This window comes from Rhinoderma darwinii, chromosome 1, assembly GCF_050947455.1.
Source record: "Rhinoderma darwinii isolate aRhiDar2 chromosome 1, aRhiDar2.hap1, whole genome shotgun sequence".
NCBI lineage: Eukaryota > Metazoa > Chordata > Amphibia > Anura > Rhinodermatidae > Rhinoderma > Rhinoderma darwinii.
Genome location: NC_134687.1, coordinates 28,998,859 through 29,016,588, shown reverse-complemented (window position 1 = coordinate 29,016,588; position 17,730 = coordinate 28,998,859). Strand labels below are relative to the sequence as shown.

Here is a 17,730-nt window from a genome sequence, read left to right as displayed (position 1 = left end):
ACTGCTCTGGCAGTTTAAAAATTGTTCGATTCGATATAGCCTACCGTCGACAGGATTGGAAAAGTTTTTAACAGTCGGCATTAAGGGACAGAAGGAACATCTGCTGCACGGGTGGAAACCCTTCAGAGGTGACTTAAGCCAAGTCGACGGGGTATTAGATTGTTTGGAATAATGGCTATGTACCAAGAATTCCCGTAGGTTCCTGCCCCTACGGTAAGTGACACTTGGATTAGCCATTACTGCATCTCTGAGGTCGGGGTCAGCCGTAAGAATAGCCCAGTGTCTTTTTAGAATTTGGACTACCTGAGGGGAGCAGGCGTCAAAGGTGCCAATGCACCGAATGATTCCAGATGACTTTGCTTTAGTAATTTCGCCTCTACTTGACAATAAGTCCCTCCTCTCAGAGGCCCTTGCTCTAGCATATGCCCTATGTAGCCACTCTTTAGGGTAGCCACGCGCTGTAAACTTGTTAAAAAGACCATCGCACTCAGTTTGAAAGGCTAATTCGCTCGAGCAATTGCGTCTGGCCCTCAGGTATTGGCCAATTGGTATGCCCCTTTTGAGGGCAGAGGGGTGATAGCTCTGCCAATGCAGAAGACTATTGGTCGCAGTAGCCTTACGGAAAACGTCCGTTTGGACACCGCCCCCAGGATCCAACGATATCTTGAGATCGAGAAAATTTATGGTATGATCATGAATTTCATACGTAAATTTCATGCCAATGTTATTGGCATTGAGCATAGACATGAAGTCACGGAAAGTGTTGACATCCCCATCCCAGAGGATGAGGATGTCATCAATATATCTCCCCCAAAATGAGATATGTGAGGTGAAGGAGGAGAAATTATCAGAAAAAACTATAGTGTCTTCCCACCACCCTAAGAAAAGGTTTGCATAAGTGGGTGCGCAGACCGTACCCATCGCCGTGCCTTTTATTTGGTGATAATATTTATGATCAAAAATAAAATAATTGTGAGTGAGTAGGAAACGTAAAAGTGACAGAACAAAATCATTGTGACGTTGGAATTGAATGCCTTTAGTGTTCAAAAAGTGTTTGACAGCAGTGAGTCCTAATTCGTGCTGAATATTGGTGTAAAGTGACTCCACGTCTATGCTCGCTATCATTGTGGTAGAAGTAACGTTGATCTCATGGATCCTGGTGACGGTGTCCTTGGTGTCCCTAAGGTAAGAGGACAGAGAAGAAACAAATGGTATTAACATTTCGTTGACATAGAGGCTGATGCCCTGTGTCAGGCTGTCATTACCCGACACAATGGGTCTACCAGGGAGAGGAGAAGTTGCCTTGTGCACCTTTGGCAGCGCATAAAAGGTCGCCAAAGTGGGGGTGGAATTGTAGAGGCGTGTACTTTACAGGATAAAAAGTCCAAGGTTAAGAGAATGGCCACAATCCTAGGGCATGGACGGTAGAACTAAAAGGTCTTCTTCTACCATATCCTGTATTCTCTAGACTTAGGATCTATAGTTAGAAAGTGATTTTTTTTTTGGCCTAATAATAACTGTCTTGTGTATTATTCAGTGGCTCAGATAGTAGGGTGGAGCTGTGATATAAGTGATGTATGGACCCGTAATGGACACCAAGGTATTCTATATGATGTAGTATGGAATTATATGACAGTATACAGACTATATGATGTAGCATCAAGTTATATGGAAGTATACATGTTATATGATGTAGTGTGGAATTATATGGCAGTATACAGACTATATGATGTAGTGTGGAGTTATATGGAAGTATACAGACTATATGATGTAGTGTGGAGTTATATGGCAGTATACAGGCTATATGATGTAGTATGGAGTTATATGGAAGTATACAGGCTATATGATGTAGTGTAGAGTTATATGGAAGTATACAGGCTATATGATGTAGTGTAGAGTTATATGGAAGTATACAGGCTATATGATGTAGTGTGGAGTTATATAGAAGTATACAGGCTATATGATGTAGTGTAGAGTTATATAGAAGTATACAGGCTATATGATGTAGTGTAGGGTTATATGGAAGTATACAGGCTATATGATATAGTGTGGAGTTATATGGAAGTATACAGGCTATATGATGTAGTGTAGGGTTATATGGAAGTATACAGGTTATATGATATAGTGTGGAGTTATATGGAAGTATACAGGTTATATGATATAGTGTGGAGTTATATAGAAGTATACAGGCTATATGATGTAGTGTAGAGTTATATGGAAGTATACAGGCTATATGATGTAGTGTGGAGTTATATGGAAGTATACAGGCTATATGATGTAGTGTGGAGTTATATAGAAGTATACAGGCTACATGATGTAGTGTCGAGTTATATGGAAGTATACAGGCTATATGATGTAGTGTAGAGTTATATAGAAGTATACAGGCTATATGATGTAGTGTAGGGTTATATGGAAGTATACAGGCTATATGATGTAGTGTAGGGTTATATGGAAGTATACAGGTTATATGATATAGTGTGGAGTTATATGGAAGTATACAGGCTATATGATGTAGTGTGGAGTTATATAGAAGTATACAGGCTATATGATGTAGTGTAGAGTTATATAGAAGTATACAGGCTATATGATGTAGTGTAGGGTTATATGGAAGTATACAGGCTATATGATGTAGTGTAGGGTTATATGGAAGTATACAGGTTATATGATATAGTGTGGAGTTATATAGAAGTATACAGGTTATATGATGTAGTGTAGGGTTATATAGAAGTGTACAGGTTATATGACGTAGTATCGAGTTATATAGAAGTATACAGGCTATATGATGTAGTGTGGAGTTATATAGAAGTATACAGGCTATATGATGTAGTGTGGAGTTATATGGAAGTATACAGGTTATATGATGTAGTGTGGAATTATATGGAAGTATACAGGCTATATGATATAGTGTGGAGTTATATGGAAGTATACAGGTTATATGATGTAGTGTAGGGTTATATGGAAGTATACAGGTTATATGATGTAGTGTGGAGTTATATGGAAGTATACAGGCTATATGATGTAGTATCGAGTTATATAGAAGTATACAGGCTATATGATGTAGTGTGGAGTTATATAGAAGTATACAGGCTATATGATGTAGTGTAGAGTTATATGGAAGTATACAGGTTATATGATATAGTGTGGAGTTATATGGAAGTATACAGGCTATATGATGTAGTGTGGAGTTATATAGAAGTATACAGGCTATATGATGTAGTGTAGAGTTATATAGAAGTATACAGGTTATATGATGTAGTGTAGGGTTATATGGAAGTATACAGGTTATATGATGTAGTGTGGAGTTATATGGTAGTATACAGGCTATATGATGTAGTGTGGAGTTATATAGAAGTATACAGGTTATATTTTGTAGTGTGGAGTCATATGGAAGTATACAGACTATATGATGTAGTGTGGAGTTATATAGAAGTATACAGGTTATATGATGTAGTGTGGAGTTATATGGAAGTATACAGGTTATATTTTGTAGTGTGGAGTTATTGGTAGTATACAGGCTACATGATGTAGTGTGGAGTTATTGGTAGTATACAGGCTATATGATGTAGTGTGGAGTTATATAGAAGTATACAGGTTATATGATGTAGTGTGGAGTTATATGGAAGTATACAGGTTATATTTTGTAGTGTGGAGTTATTGGTAGTATACAGGCTACATGATGTAGTGTGGAGTTATTGGTAGTATACAGGCTACATGATGTAGTGTGGAGTTATATAGAAGTATACAGGCTATGTGATGTAGTGTGGAGTTATATGGAAGTATACAGACTATATGATGTAGTGTGGAGTTATATGGAAGTATACAGGTTATATTTTGTAGTGTGGAGTTATATGGAAGTATACAGGCTATATGATGTAGTATCGAGTTATATGGAAGTATACAGGTTATATTTTGTAGTGTGGAGTTATATGGAAGTATACAGGCTATATGATGTAGTGTAGGGTTATATGGAAGTATACAGGTTATATGATATAGTGTGGAGTTATATGGAAGTATACAGGCTATATGATGTAGTATCGAGTTATATGGAAATATACAGGCTACATGACGTAGTATCGAGTTATATAGAAGTATACAGGCTATATGATGTAGTGTGGAGTTATATAGAAGTATACAGACTATATGATGTAGTGTGGAGTTATATGGAAGTATACAGGTTATATGATGTAATGTGGAATTATATGGAAGTATACAGGCTATATGATGTAGTGTGGAGTTATATAGAAGTATACAGGTTATATTTTGTAGTGTGGAGTCATATGGAAGTATACAGACTATATGATGTAGTGTGGAGTTATATAGAAGTATACAGGTTATATGATGTAGTGTGGAGTTATATGGAAGTATACAGGTTATATTTTGTAGTGTGGAGTTATTGGTAGTATACAGGCTACATGATGTAGTGTGGAGTTATTGGTAGTATACAGGCTATATGATGTAGTGTGGAGTTATATAGAAGTATACAGGTTATATGATGTAGTGTGGAGTTATATGGAAGTATACAGGTTATATTTTGTAGTGTGGAGTTATTGGTAGTATACAGGCTACATGATGTAGTGTGGAGTTATTGGTAGTATACAGGCTACATGATGTAGTGTGGAGTTATATAGAAGTATACAGGCTATGTGATGTAGTGTGGAGTTATATGGAAGTATACAGACTATATGATGTAGTGTGGAGTTATATGGAAGTATACAGGTTATATTTTGTAGTGTGGAGTTATATGGAAGTATACAGGCTATATGATGTAGTATCGAGTTATATGGAAGTATACAGGTTATATTTTGTAGTGTGGAGTTATATGGAAGTATACAGGCTATATGATGTAGTGTAGGGTTATATGGAAGTATACAGGTTATATGATATAGTGTGGAGTTATATGGAAGTATACAGGCTATATGATGTAGTATCGAGTTATATGGAAATATACAGGCTACATGATGTAGTATCGAGTTATATAGAAGTATACAGGCTATATGATGTAGTATCGAGTTATATGGAAATATACAGGCTACATGACGTAGTATCGAGTTATATAGAAGTATACAGGTTATATGATATAGTGTGGAGTTATATGGAAGTATACAGGCTATATGATGTAGTGTGGAGTTATATAGAAGTATACAGGCTATATGATGTAGTGTGGAGTTATATAGAAATATACAGGCTATATGATGTAGTGTAGAGTTATATGGAAGTATACAGGTTATATGATATAGTGTGGAGTTATATGGAAGTATACAGGCTATATGATGTAGTGTGGAGTTATATAGAAGTATACAGGCTATATGATGTAGTGTAGAGTTATATAGAAGTATACAGGCTATATGATGTAGTGTAGGGTTATATGGAAGTATACAGGCTATATGATGTATTGGGGAGTTATATAGAAGTATACAGGTTATATGATATAGTGTGGAGTTATATGGAAGTATACAGGCTATATGATGTAGTGTGGAGTTATATAGAAGTATACAGGCTATATGATGTAGTGTGGAGTTATATAGAAATATACAGGCTATATGATGTAGTGTAGAGTTATATGGAAGTATACAGGTTATATGATGTAGTGTGGAGTTATATGGAAGTATACAGGCTATATGATGTAGTATCGAGTTATATAGAAGTATACAGGTTATATGATATAGTGTGGAGTTATATGGAAGTATACAGGCTATATGATGTAGTGTGGAGTTATATAGAAGTATACAGGCTATATGATGTAGTGTAGAGTTATATAGAAGTATACAGGCTATATGATGTAGTGTAGGGTTATATGGAAGTATACAGGTTATATGATGTAGTGTGGAGTTATATGGAAGTATACAGGTTATATGATGTAGTGTGGAGTTATATGGTAGTATACAGGCTATATGATGTAGTGTGGAGTTATATGGAAGTATACAGACTATATGATGTAGTGTGGAGTTATATGGAAGTATACAGGTTATATGATGTAGTGTGGAGTTATATGGTAGTATACAGGCTATATGATGTAGTGTGGAGTTATATGGAAGTATACAGGCTATATGATGTAGTGTGGAGTTATATGGAAGTATACAGGTTATATGATATAGTGTGGAGTTATTGGTAGTATACAGGCTACATGATGTAGTGTGGAGTTATATAGAAGTATACAGGCTATGTGATGTAGTGTGGAGTTATATGGAAGTATACAGACTATATGATGTAGTGTAGGGTTATATGGAAGTATACAGGTTATATGATGTAGTATCGAGTTATATGGAAGTATACAGGTTATATTTTGTAGTGTGGAGTTATATGGAAGTATACAGGTTATATGATATAGTGTGGAGTTATATGGAAGTATACAGGTTATATGATGTAGTGTGGAGTTATATGGAAGTATACAGGATATATGATGTAGTATCGAGTTATATGGAAATATACAGGCTACATGATGTAGTATCGAGTTATATAGAAGTATACAGGCTATATGATGTAGTATCGAGTTATATGGAAATATACAGGCTACATGACGTAGTATCGAGTTATATAGAAGTATACAGGCTATATGATGTAGTGTGGAATTATATAGAAGTATACAGACTATATGATGTAGTGTGGAGTTATATGGAAGTATACAGACTATATGATATAGTATGGAGTTATATAGAAGTATACAGGTTATATGATATAGTGTGGAGTTATATGAAAGTATACAGGCTATATGATGTAGTGTGGAGTTATGTAGAAGTATACAAGTTATATGATATAGTGTGGAGTTATATAGAAGTATACAGGTTATATGATATAGTGTGGAGTTATATGAAAGTATACAGGCTATATGATGTAGTGTGGAGTTATATGATGTAGTGTGGAGTTATATAGAAGTATACAAGTTATATGATATAGTGTGGAGTTATATGAAAATATACAGGTTATATGATATAGTGTGGAGTTATATGGAAGTATACAGGCTATATGATGTAGTGTGGAGTTATATAGAAGTATACAGGTTATATGATGTAGTGTGGAGTTATATAGAATTATACAGACTATATGATGTAGTGTGTAGTTATATGGAAGTATACAGACTACATGATGTAGTATCGAGTTATATGGAAGTATACAGGCCACATGATGTAGTATCGAGTTATATGGAAGTATACAGACTATATGGTGTAGTATTGAGTTATATAGAAGTATACAGACTATATAATGTAGTGTGGGGTTATATGGAAGTATACAGACTATATGATGTAGTGTGGGGTTATATGGAAGTATACAGACTATATGATGTAGTGTGGGGTTATATGGAAGTATACAGACTATATGATGTAGTGTGGGGTTATATGGAAGTATACAGACTATATGATGTAGTGTGGATTTATATGGAAGTATACAGGCTATATGATGTAGTGTCGAGTTATATGGAAGTATACAGGCTACATGATGTAGTGTCGAGTTATATGGAAGTATACAGGCTACATGATGTAGTGTCGAGTTATATGGAAGTATACAGGCTACATGATGTAGTGTCGAGTTATATGGAAGTATACAGGCTACATGATGTAGTGTCGAGTTATATGGAAGTATACAGGTTATATGATGTAGTGTAGGGTTATATGGAAGTATACAGGCTACATGATGTAGTGTCGAGTTATATGGAAGTATACAGGCTACATGATGTAGTGTCGAGTTATATGGAAGTATACAGGCTACATGATGTAGTGTCGAGTTATATGGAAGCATACAGACTATATGGTGTAGTCTGGAGTTACATGGAAGTATACAGGCTATATAATGTAGTTGCTACGCCACAGTTGGTTTCAAGACCGCAACACCAGACAATTGATATCACATTGGTAAAGCACGCATTAATACTGAAAGAAAACAAAAGACAAAAGTAACTCACCAGTGGTTAAGCGGAACCGAATACCGAGGCAGTGGAAGATGGAGATGATGCACAAATGGAGTGGATGGCAGATGAATAGCATGCAAGCAGGTAATAGGTGAATAGACAGTGGAAAAGAATTAACAGCACTCATTGACCCTATCTGAATACTATCCCACAGCAGGGCAAGACAGCAGCTTGGCAGTAGGCTAAATCCACAGGAAAGGCAAACAAACCAATGGAACTACTGATCCTAGGATACACACAAAACCTGTTAAGGATCTGCCAGGCACAGCTTCTGTATCCACGCCCATAGGTAATCAGTCTGCACCTGCTTCTATGTCTGTGAGACTGACTCCATCTTCCACCACTCAGGATGGCCGGCTTAGGAGTGGGAGAGCCTATCACAGCCTGGCCAGACGGAGCTAGCTCCCGCCCTCTGTCTATTTATACCTGCCTTTCCTGTTCCTCCTTGCTTGTGATTCTTCTCTGTTGGTTTCCTGGCCCTGCTGCAGCTTCTTGAACTATTTGTCCCTGCTTCGTATTGACCCTGGCTTACTGACTACTCTTCTGCTCTGCGTTTGGTACCTCGTACACTCCTGGTTTGACTCGGCTTGTTCACTACTCTCCTGCTCTGCGTTTGGCACCTCGTACTCTCCTGGTTTGACTCGGCTCGTTTACTGCTCTTGTTGCTCACGGTGTTGCCGTGGGCAACTGCCCCGTTTCCCTTTGTTCTGTGTTTCCTTGTCTGGTTGTCTGTCGTGCACTTACTGAGTGTAGGGACCGTCGCCCAGTTGTACCCCGTCGCCTAGTGCGGGTCGTTGCAAGTAGGCAGGGACTGAGTGGCGGGTAGATTAGGGCTCACTTGTCTGTTTCCCTATCCCTGTCATTACAAAACCACTATACAAAAACTAGATCTCTCAGAGGACCAACAGGTACAACAGTACAAACAAACACATAGACAAGCATGGAGTTATTTGGATGTATACAGGCTATATGATGTAGTATGGAGTTATATGGAAGTATACAGACAATATGATGTAGTGTGAAGTTATATGGACGTATACAGGCTATATGATGTAGTATGGCGTTATATGGATTTATACAGACTATATGATGTAGTGTGAAGTTATATGGAAATATACAGGCTACATGATGAAATGTGGAGTTATATGAAAGTACGGTGGTTGGAGTAGCCTAGGGTTAATACCAGTAAGGCAGTCAGAGTTGGGTAGAAGGACCTGGAGAGCAAATCACAGTCAGGGACAAAGCTGGGGTCAATACATACAGATTACAGCAGAAAATTTGGTGCAGATACAGCAGGGAAGTATGGGAACATAGTCAGTGCGTAGTAAAATAATAACTGAGAATCAGAATGCACAAGTTCAAATACAATAAATTGAGATTTAAGCGAGGTCTGGAGGGTGATGTTCCGCTCTTGATGACATTTGTTCCCACTAAAACAGAACATGGCTTGGAATGGAGAAATGGATGACGCTGCTGAAGTTTAGCAGCTCAACGCTGGAGCGGAGGAGGAGAAGACAGCCGTAGATGGGGAACTGGAGTGCAGTGCTGGCCTGCAGAGAGATATAATAAATTGGTTCGATGGATAATGTTCAGTTGCTTGAATAAATTTTATACAGGGGATGATGAAGGCCCCCTCGGTTTTCTGGTTAGTGGGGGGCTGTATGTGCTCCAGATGCTCAGTGCCGGGGGTGTCAATAAGACACTCTGTTTTGTACATGGTATTTATATGCAGGGCTAGGGCAGTGAACTGAATCTTTGCCTCATGCGAAGAAAAGCCTAGCTACGACAATTGCCCCATTTACCCTCCTAATAGTCCAGCCCGGCTTGGTTATAGAAATTCAATTGAATCAACCAAACTCAATAGGTTTCATACTTAGTGCTAAAAATAAACATTACTCAGTTAATACTCAGGGAAACATGCTAGAGCCCACATAGAAACCACTACAGCCTGACTGGCATTTACCAGCAAACGACACTTTTTATTGGGAATACGGTCACCCAAGTTGAGGGTTTGTTACATAGTTACATAGTACGGCTGAAAAAAGACACCTGTCCATCAAGTTCAACCAAGGGACGGGAAAAGGGAAGGAAAAATTTCTACACATAGGAGCTAATATTTTTTTATTCTAGGAAATTATCTAACCCTTTTTTAAAGCCATCTACTGTCCCTGCTGTGACGGCTCCTGCAGTGACTATTCCATAGATTCACAGTTCTCACAGTAAAGAAGACTTGTCGCCTCTGCAGCTTGAACGTTTTTTTCTCCAGACGGAGGGAGCGCCCCCTTGTTTTTTGAGGGGGTTTTACAAGGAACAGGATTTCACCATATTTTTTGTATGTGCCATTAATATATTTATATAAGTTAATCATGTCCCCACTTAGTCGTCTTTTTTTCAAGGCTAAATAGGTTTAATTCTTTCAATCTTTCCTCATAACTTAAATTCTCCAAGCCCCTAATTAGTTTCGTTGCTCTTCTTTGTATTTTTTCCAACTCCAGGGCATCCTTTCTATGAACTGGAGCCCAGAACTGAACTGCATATTCTAGATGAGGCCTCACTAATGCTTTGTAAAGTGGTAATATTACATCCCTGTCCCGTGAGTCCATGCCTCTTTTAATACACGACAATATCCTGCTGGCCTTTGAAGCAGCTGATTGACACTGCATGCTGTTATTGAGTTTATGATTTACAAGAACACCCAGATCCTTCTCAACAAGTGACTCCGCCAGTGTAGCTCCCCCTAGGACACATGATGCATGCAGGTTGTTGGTACCCAGATGCATAACTTTACATTTATCTACATTAAACTTCATCTGCCAAGTGGACGCCCAAACACTTAGTTTGTTTAAATCTGCCTGCAATTCATGAACATCTTCCATAGACTGAACTATATTACATAGCTTGGTGTCATCTGCAAAAATAGAAGTAGTGCTATTAATCCCATCCTCTATATCATTAATAAATAAGTTGAATAATAATGGTCTCAGCTCTGAACCCTGGGGTACACCACTTATTACCGGGGACCATTCAGAGTAGGAATCATTGACCACAACTCTCTGGATTCGGTCCTTGAGCCAATTCTCAATCCAATTACAAACTATACTTTCTAAACCTATAGTCCTTAATTTACCCATTAGACGTCTATGAGGGACAGTGTCAAATGCCTTTGCAAAGTCCAAAAACACTATATCCACAGCGGCCCCTCTGTCTAGGCTTCTGCTCAACTCTTCATAAAAACAGATCAGGTTAGTTTGAAAACTTCTGTCCTTAGTAAAACCGTGCTGGCTGTCACTTATAATGCTATTTATTGTCACATAATCCTGTATATAGTCCCTCAATAGCCCCTCAAACATTTTCCCCACGATGGATGTTAAGCTTACTGGTCTATAATTACCCGGGGAAGACCTAGAGCCCTTTTTGAAAATAGGCACCACATTTGCCCTGCGCCAGTCCCTTGGCACTATACCAGTCACTAGAGATTCTCTGAATATTATGAAAAGGGGGACAGAAATAACTGAACTAAGCTCTTTAAGAATTCTAGGGTGTGTTGTGTTGTGGTTTGTTGTGTAAATGCCAACGTGACACATTATACACATGCCTTAGATTTCTGCCCTTTACAACAATGATCTGTGGTCTCTGGACGGTGGTCTGTATATAAGCGGGACACGAAACCTTTATAAATTAGGATCTGGTGTAATAAAAAATTACAATGGATCTGAAACAGCTAAAATGAAAAAAAAAACAGCTCAATAAAATAACATAGAGCGTCCTGACTACAAGAGCAGTAAGTAGACATAGACACCGTCAACATGGATGGAGCTATCTATCTATCTATCTATCTATCTATCTATCTATCTAGTGGTGTAACCAACGCCGTAGAAGCCGTAGCGGCTGCTACGGGCCCGCGGCATGAGGGGGCCTGTGTCGCCCGCCGGCACGGGCCCCCACAATGGCCGGAGGCTCCGCTAGCAGCCGCTACGGCTGCTACAGCGCAACGCCACTGAACACTACGGCAGAGCAGGGAGGTATCTCCCCGCTTTGCCATTAAACAAAAGACATGTGATACATGTGTTAAACATGTGATACATGTGTTAAACATGTGTTAAACACAGGACAGGGGATACATGTGTGATCGCTGGCAGCGATAAGGAGAACGGGGGACTGAAAGTCCCCTGAAGTTCTCCATCACAAACCTCGGACTTCCGGGGTCTGTGTCGGCAGCTCCGTAGAAATGAATGGAGCGCCGGTCGCGCTTGTGCGCATGTGTGACCAGCGCTCCTTTCATTTTTATTGAGCTGCGCAGACGCCGGAAGTCAGAGGTTAGTCATGGAGAACTTCAGGGGACTTTCAGTCCCCCATTCTCCCTATCGCTGTCAGCGATCACACATGTATCCCCGACTCTGCATGGCATTACCTACAGGGGGGGGGACTCTGCATGGCGTTACCTAGAGGGGGGGGACTCTGGATGGCGTTACCTACAGGGGGGGGGGGCCTCTGCATGGCGTTACCTACAGGGGGGACTCTGCATTGCGTTACCTAAATGGGGGGACTCTGCATGGCGTTACCTACAGGGGGGACTCTGCATGGTGTTACCTACAGGGGGGGACTCTGCATGGCGTTACCTACAGGGGGGGACTCTGTATGGCGTTACCTACAGAGGGGGCTCTGTATGGCGTTCTCTACAGAGGGGGCTGTAAAAAAGGCACTATCTACAAGGGGGGGGGGGGGTTGTGTGACACCCAGGGGAGGGGGGGCCCCAGTCAAAAGTTTGCTATGGGGCCCAGTCTTTCCTAGTTACGCCCCTGTATCTATCTATCTATCTATCTATCTATCTATCTATCTATCTATCTATCTATCTATCTATCTATCTATCTATCTATCTATCTATCTATCCATCTATCTATCTGATAGTGTGGATTTTATAATACAGGGTGATTAAAAAAGGATGGTGCAAAATTATAACTGCGAGAACATAACACAATTTTATTAACATGAAAAGACACTATCTATCCAAGTTTTATCTATACACTGCAACAAATGTTCAAAGTGATTTCCATTGGTGACAGGGCAGATATCTAGGCGGTAGTCCAGACGCGTGCCATCATATCCTCGGATATGGGCTCCACTGTTTCAGTGATGTGTTGTCTCAGGTCGTTCAGATACTGTGATTGGGGGGGGGGGGCAGATACACTGAGTCCTTCATGTAGCCCCACAGAAAGGAGTCGCAGGGTGTTAGATCTGTCCAGCGCAACATTGGTGAATCATTGTTTCTGGCGCGGCCAATCCAACGTTACGATAGTTTCATTTAGGTATCGGTGAACATCCAAATGGAAATGTGGAGGTGCACCATCCTGCTGACAGAGAACGATCTGCTAAATGTAGTCTATCTTTGGCATAAGCCATTCCTTTAACATGTCCAGGTAGGGGTGGCCAGGAACAATATCCTCGGCAAAAAAGAAGAGACCGTAGACAGAATACAAAGCAGCTGTATCTCAAAAAGTAAAAATAATTTTTAATAAAATGTAATTTAAAAGTTGCACCAATCACATGATACATATTTTTCTTACATTTTATTTTTTTTCAAAGGTACATAACATTAAATAGTTACAATGCCTATGGCAGCATCAACTTTCTGTGTGGCTGCACATTGTTTATCTTACATTACAGGGGAACATACAGATCATGGGGCACATTTATAAAACTGGCACAGATAGTATTTTAGGGTATATATGGCGTACATAAAAAAAACTAAGTCCAAGTAATTTCTCACTAATATTCTCTTGTTCGTTGATACTATTCTGTCTCATGTTGCAATCAAAACTGTGAGAAAAAAAAGAATTATCCTCTCTGTCCCAAGAGATCAGCCATTCCTACCTCCTTCCTCTCACAAACCTCAGCTCAAAACTTTTTCCTGGCTGTAAGGCAAATGTTTGCAGCAGGAGCCCTCCCCCACTTCTCTGTCTACAATAGTAGACCAGGCATGTTAAACCCTGGCCTATTGGTGAAATGCCACCTTGCTCCCCTAGTTGCCTGCAAACTAAAAATGGAAGGGATCAGAAGGAAATGAACCCCTGTGTTCTCTGCAGAATTCCCACACTTCTAGGTGCATTGTTTAGCCCTCACAGTAAGGCACCTTTCACACTGGCCAATAATCGGGCAAATAAAAATATATAATATCATATAAACGCTCGTTCCTGATCATTGTCCTGTGTAAACAGGGCAACGATCAGCCAATGAACGATTAAACGCTCGATCATCGGCTGATTGTATCGTTTATGCAGCCAAAAATATTATCGTTGTCGGCAGCACATCTCCCTATGGAAATGTATGGGGACGAGCAATCGTGGTAAGGATCGCTTGTCCCCATACATTACTGATCATTGCTCCTTTTGAAAGGAGTAAATGAGCGCTGATCAATGATTTGCCTTATTGAGAATAGGCCATCAATTTTTAGGGACTGGACAACCCGGGCCCCAGCAGACTACTTACCCTCCTTTTCAGCTCCAGCCACAGCGGAGGTTTCCTGATCCCATCCAGCATCGTAAAGTCATGCGCGGTGCACAGCGTTTTGACGTCATGACGCAAAGATTCGTCAGAACCTCCTCTGCGCTCCGGAACAGGAGGGTAAGTACTATCAGTTACTATAGTAACAGGGGCCCGTGTCATTTATTGCGACCGCTGCGACCCCTATAGTTATGCCACTGACCACGGCTGTGTGCCATCCATTTTCCTCTGTTCCTATTGAACATAAAATAAAAAGTAAGCATACTCCCCTCACCGCTCCTCTTCTCCCCTCCAGGTCACCTCGATCTCCTTTAGTGTTCGGTGGCTCATATAATGTTCTCCATACAATTTCTGGGTTTTTGAAGAAAAAAAAATTACAATTTAAGTATCGGTAATGAATTTGCTTTTTGAAATACAGTAAGCGGTGGAAACTTTTTTATACATTGAATTTCCTCTGGAGTTTATGCAACAGAGCAAGCATTGTATCTGGAGCAATTTCCTGTAGTGAGTGTTCTGTGCGTTTTATGGGAGCACAACCCTCTCCCCCACATCTCTTGTCACCGCGCAGCTGGAATGTGAACACTCTTTACACTGTAATCTCTGACTGTGAACTTAGTCTGTTTTTGTTCACAGGCCGTTCATCCATTCTGTTTATAGTTTCTCACTATCCCCCCCCCCCCCTATATTACAATACTGGGCTGCTCTAGATCCAGCAGAACAGCATGTGTCAGTGATTTGTCTTGGGGTCACAGATAACATATCGTTATCCATATGTTAACGTTTGGCCTTGCAGATATAAACATGCACTTTTGACACATTTCTCACCCATTTGCAAAACTTTTGTAAGACTTCCCAAAAAACTATTCGACTAAGACCCCATTCACACATTCAGGATTTGACAAGGATTTTGGCACGGATTCCGCAAACACTCTGCCTTCTATTCAAGTCAATCGAGTTTCCGCAAACCTGTTCACACATTTAGAAAAACTCCAGTGCGGATTTCATTCCGCGCCGTGGATGAGAAGAGTCACATGATACTTATTTTTGCACCATCCCTCCATTGACTTCAATGGAGACTCTAAAATCCGCTCGTGATCCACAGTGGTTCTAAAAACTTGTAGATTTGATTCAGGATGGTCTCTGGATTTTAGGCCAGGAACTGGAGAAACACTAAAAAGGGGTGGACAGGAAGATCAGACATTTTCTCCTCGTTGTGAAGTTGTGAGGAAGCATCCCCAGAGCAGTCATGGCCTGGTTCTTCACGGTAAATGTAAAAAAAAGTGACCGAAATTTTGTTTTTCAATATCAGATGTGTTTATCCCGGTTTATATTTTGTTGCATGTAGCTGTTTTCTGAATGGCCATGCATCGTACATGACAGAGCATGCGCAAATGTATCAAAAAGTATAAATTCATTAATCAACTAATGTGGAAAAAGTGTAACGTCCCCACAAAATACATTTTAAAAATCTATTTTTTCTTTTGTATTTTTCAGGTGGAAGCCCACCCACTCTATGGGACAAGAGCTGTGTCGGATACATTGACCGAATTCGTCCCGTCTAAGCTTGGATCAACATCTGTGAGGCGCTGTTCCTGGACTGGGGCAGATCCGAATAGGGGGTTATTGGTGAGTATTACGCTGTACAAAAAAAACATTATTTCCTTATGTGTTTTTTTTCCTACAAGAATCAATCAGTGTAGCATGTCTACACTGCAAGGTTCAGTCGACATCGCTGTCTTGAACGGGCGTGAAAAGCATTGCAACCATACTTGCAAACACAGGTCTGTATTTATCATGTCCTGTGTTTGCCGGGGACGCCTGTTTTGGCTCCTCAGAGGCAGGCACATTCAGCTCAAAAGTTTATTCAACCAATAGCGTTGTCCGAACAACTGAAGCTCAGAGAATCTTTTTTGCTAACTGAAAAATAAACATGTATACAGCTTTCACATGGTTTGTCTTTCAATCTAGATAAGGACATCAGGAATCGTTGTGGGACCGATTTTTCAAGCACCTCTGTGCCCATGTATGAAGTGGGTGCTCTCCCTACCGGCAGCCGAAATATTTTTTTTTTTATGACGAGCTGCTCTTCCACCGCCCATAAATAAAAAGTGCTTTGAATCTACGTTTATCTGTTTGTTGTACTTAATACTAATTATATATTTTTTTCTACAGATCTGAAGGCAATTATCGTCTTAGAGAAAGCCTGGCTGAGGACCCGGCTGCACAAACGGGAGCAGCAGCAGCAGCAGAGGGAGTCCACTCCTACACCCTCCAATGGGTTTACCGAGGAACCGGATGACCAGACCATTGTGGGTGACCACACTACCTCAAGCGCCGGCTGTTGAATAAGCAGCAGCAAGAACGACAGCAGGAGAAACACCAGCAGACTTCTCACCACTGAGGCAGGCATATTGCCAGGGCACGGCACCTTCAGTACTCATTAAAGTAGTTCACGAAGGTATCTCTCACCTGTACATCATAGTTGGATGGCTGACCAATGCCCTAGTTGACTTCAGAGTCACCAAAAGCTACCTGTGTCTCCACTTCCATGTCAGGGCTGTCATAGTCCAGTACATAGTTGTGAAGAACACAGGCAGCTTTGATGACCACATTAACTGTGGCGTCATCCAACTGCAGTGCATCGATGAAGACCCTCCACTTACATGACTCCACTTCAATGCAGAATCTGTAACAGGGCCCCATCTACCATGTGCGATTTATAATACTGGTGTCTTCTTATGTGGCAGAGGGGCTTGGGGCCACCTTATGCACCAAGACCCTAATTAGTGGCTACCTCGGCACCCTCTATAGCTACACCCCTACCAAGGCCTCATGAAAACCGCAAAGCCTGTACAGTATCATACGGATGTTGGCACTCTATGTGCAGCTATATAAGTAATACCTCTGGAATACAGAAAGTGATGGAACACGGCACTATTTGTTTTCCTTATGGATTCCGTATGAATCTATGACAAAAAACCTCTGTGTGTCTCTGCATGAAATCAGACATTTTGGGCCCATAGATTTCTATAGTAATGCAGTTGTGTGCATGAGGTCTAACCCAGACAGGTGTCAAATCCAAATGCTGCTGTAAGAAGACCTATCAGCTCTCCTGACAGAATTCTCACTTTGCAATCACTGACGTCTTGACTCACTAATCCCTGTTCTTACCTGTAGAAACATAAATTTTCCTGTAAAATGAGTCACATCGTGTCACAACATGGATTCAAACCGTAGGAGTGCACACAGTTCTACAATTATGTCAGTGCACCTTTTTCATGGCCACAACAAAATAGCAGTTTGACTATGAGTTTCCTCTATATTTA

The 17,730-nt window shown here is 40.3% G+C and overlaps 1 long non-coding RNA gene across 1 annotated transcript in view; it reads left to right on the top strand.

The window, feature by feature from the left end:
• LOC142723593 (uncharacterized) overlaps positions 1 to 16,885 on the top strand; it is a 47,710-nt gene extending 30,825 nt beyond the window's left edge. The window contains exons 2-3 of the long non-coding RNA XR_012875688.1: positions 15,899 to 16,030; positions 16,577 to 16,885. This is a non-coding gene — a long non-coding RNA (uncharacterized LOC142723593). The remainder of the gene's footprint in view (positions 1 to 15,898; positions 16,031 to 16,576) is intronic.
• Positions 16,886 to 17,730: the final 845 nt, after the last annotated feature.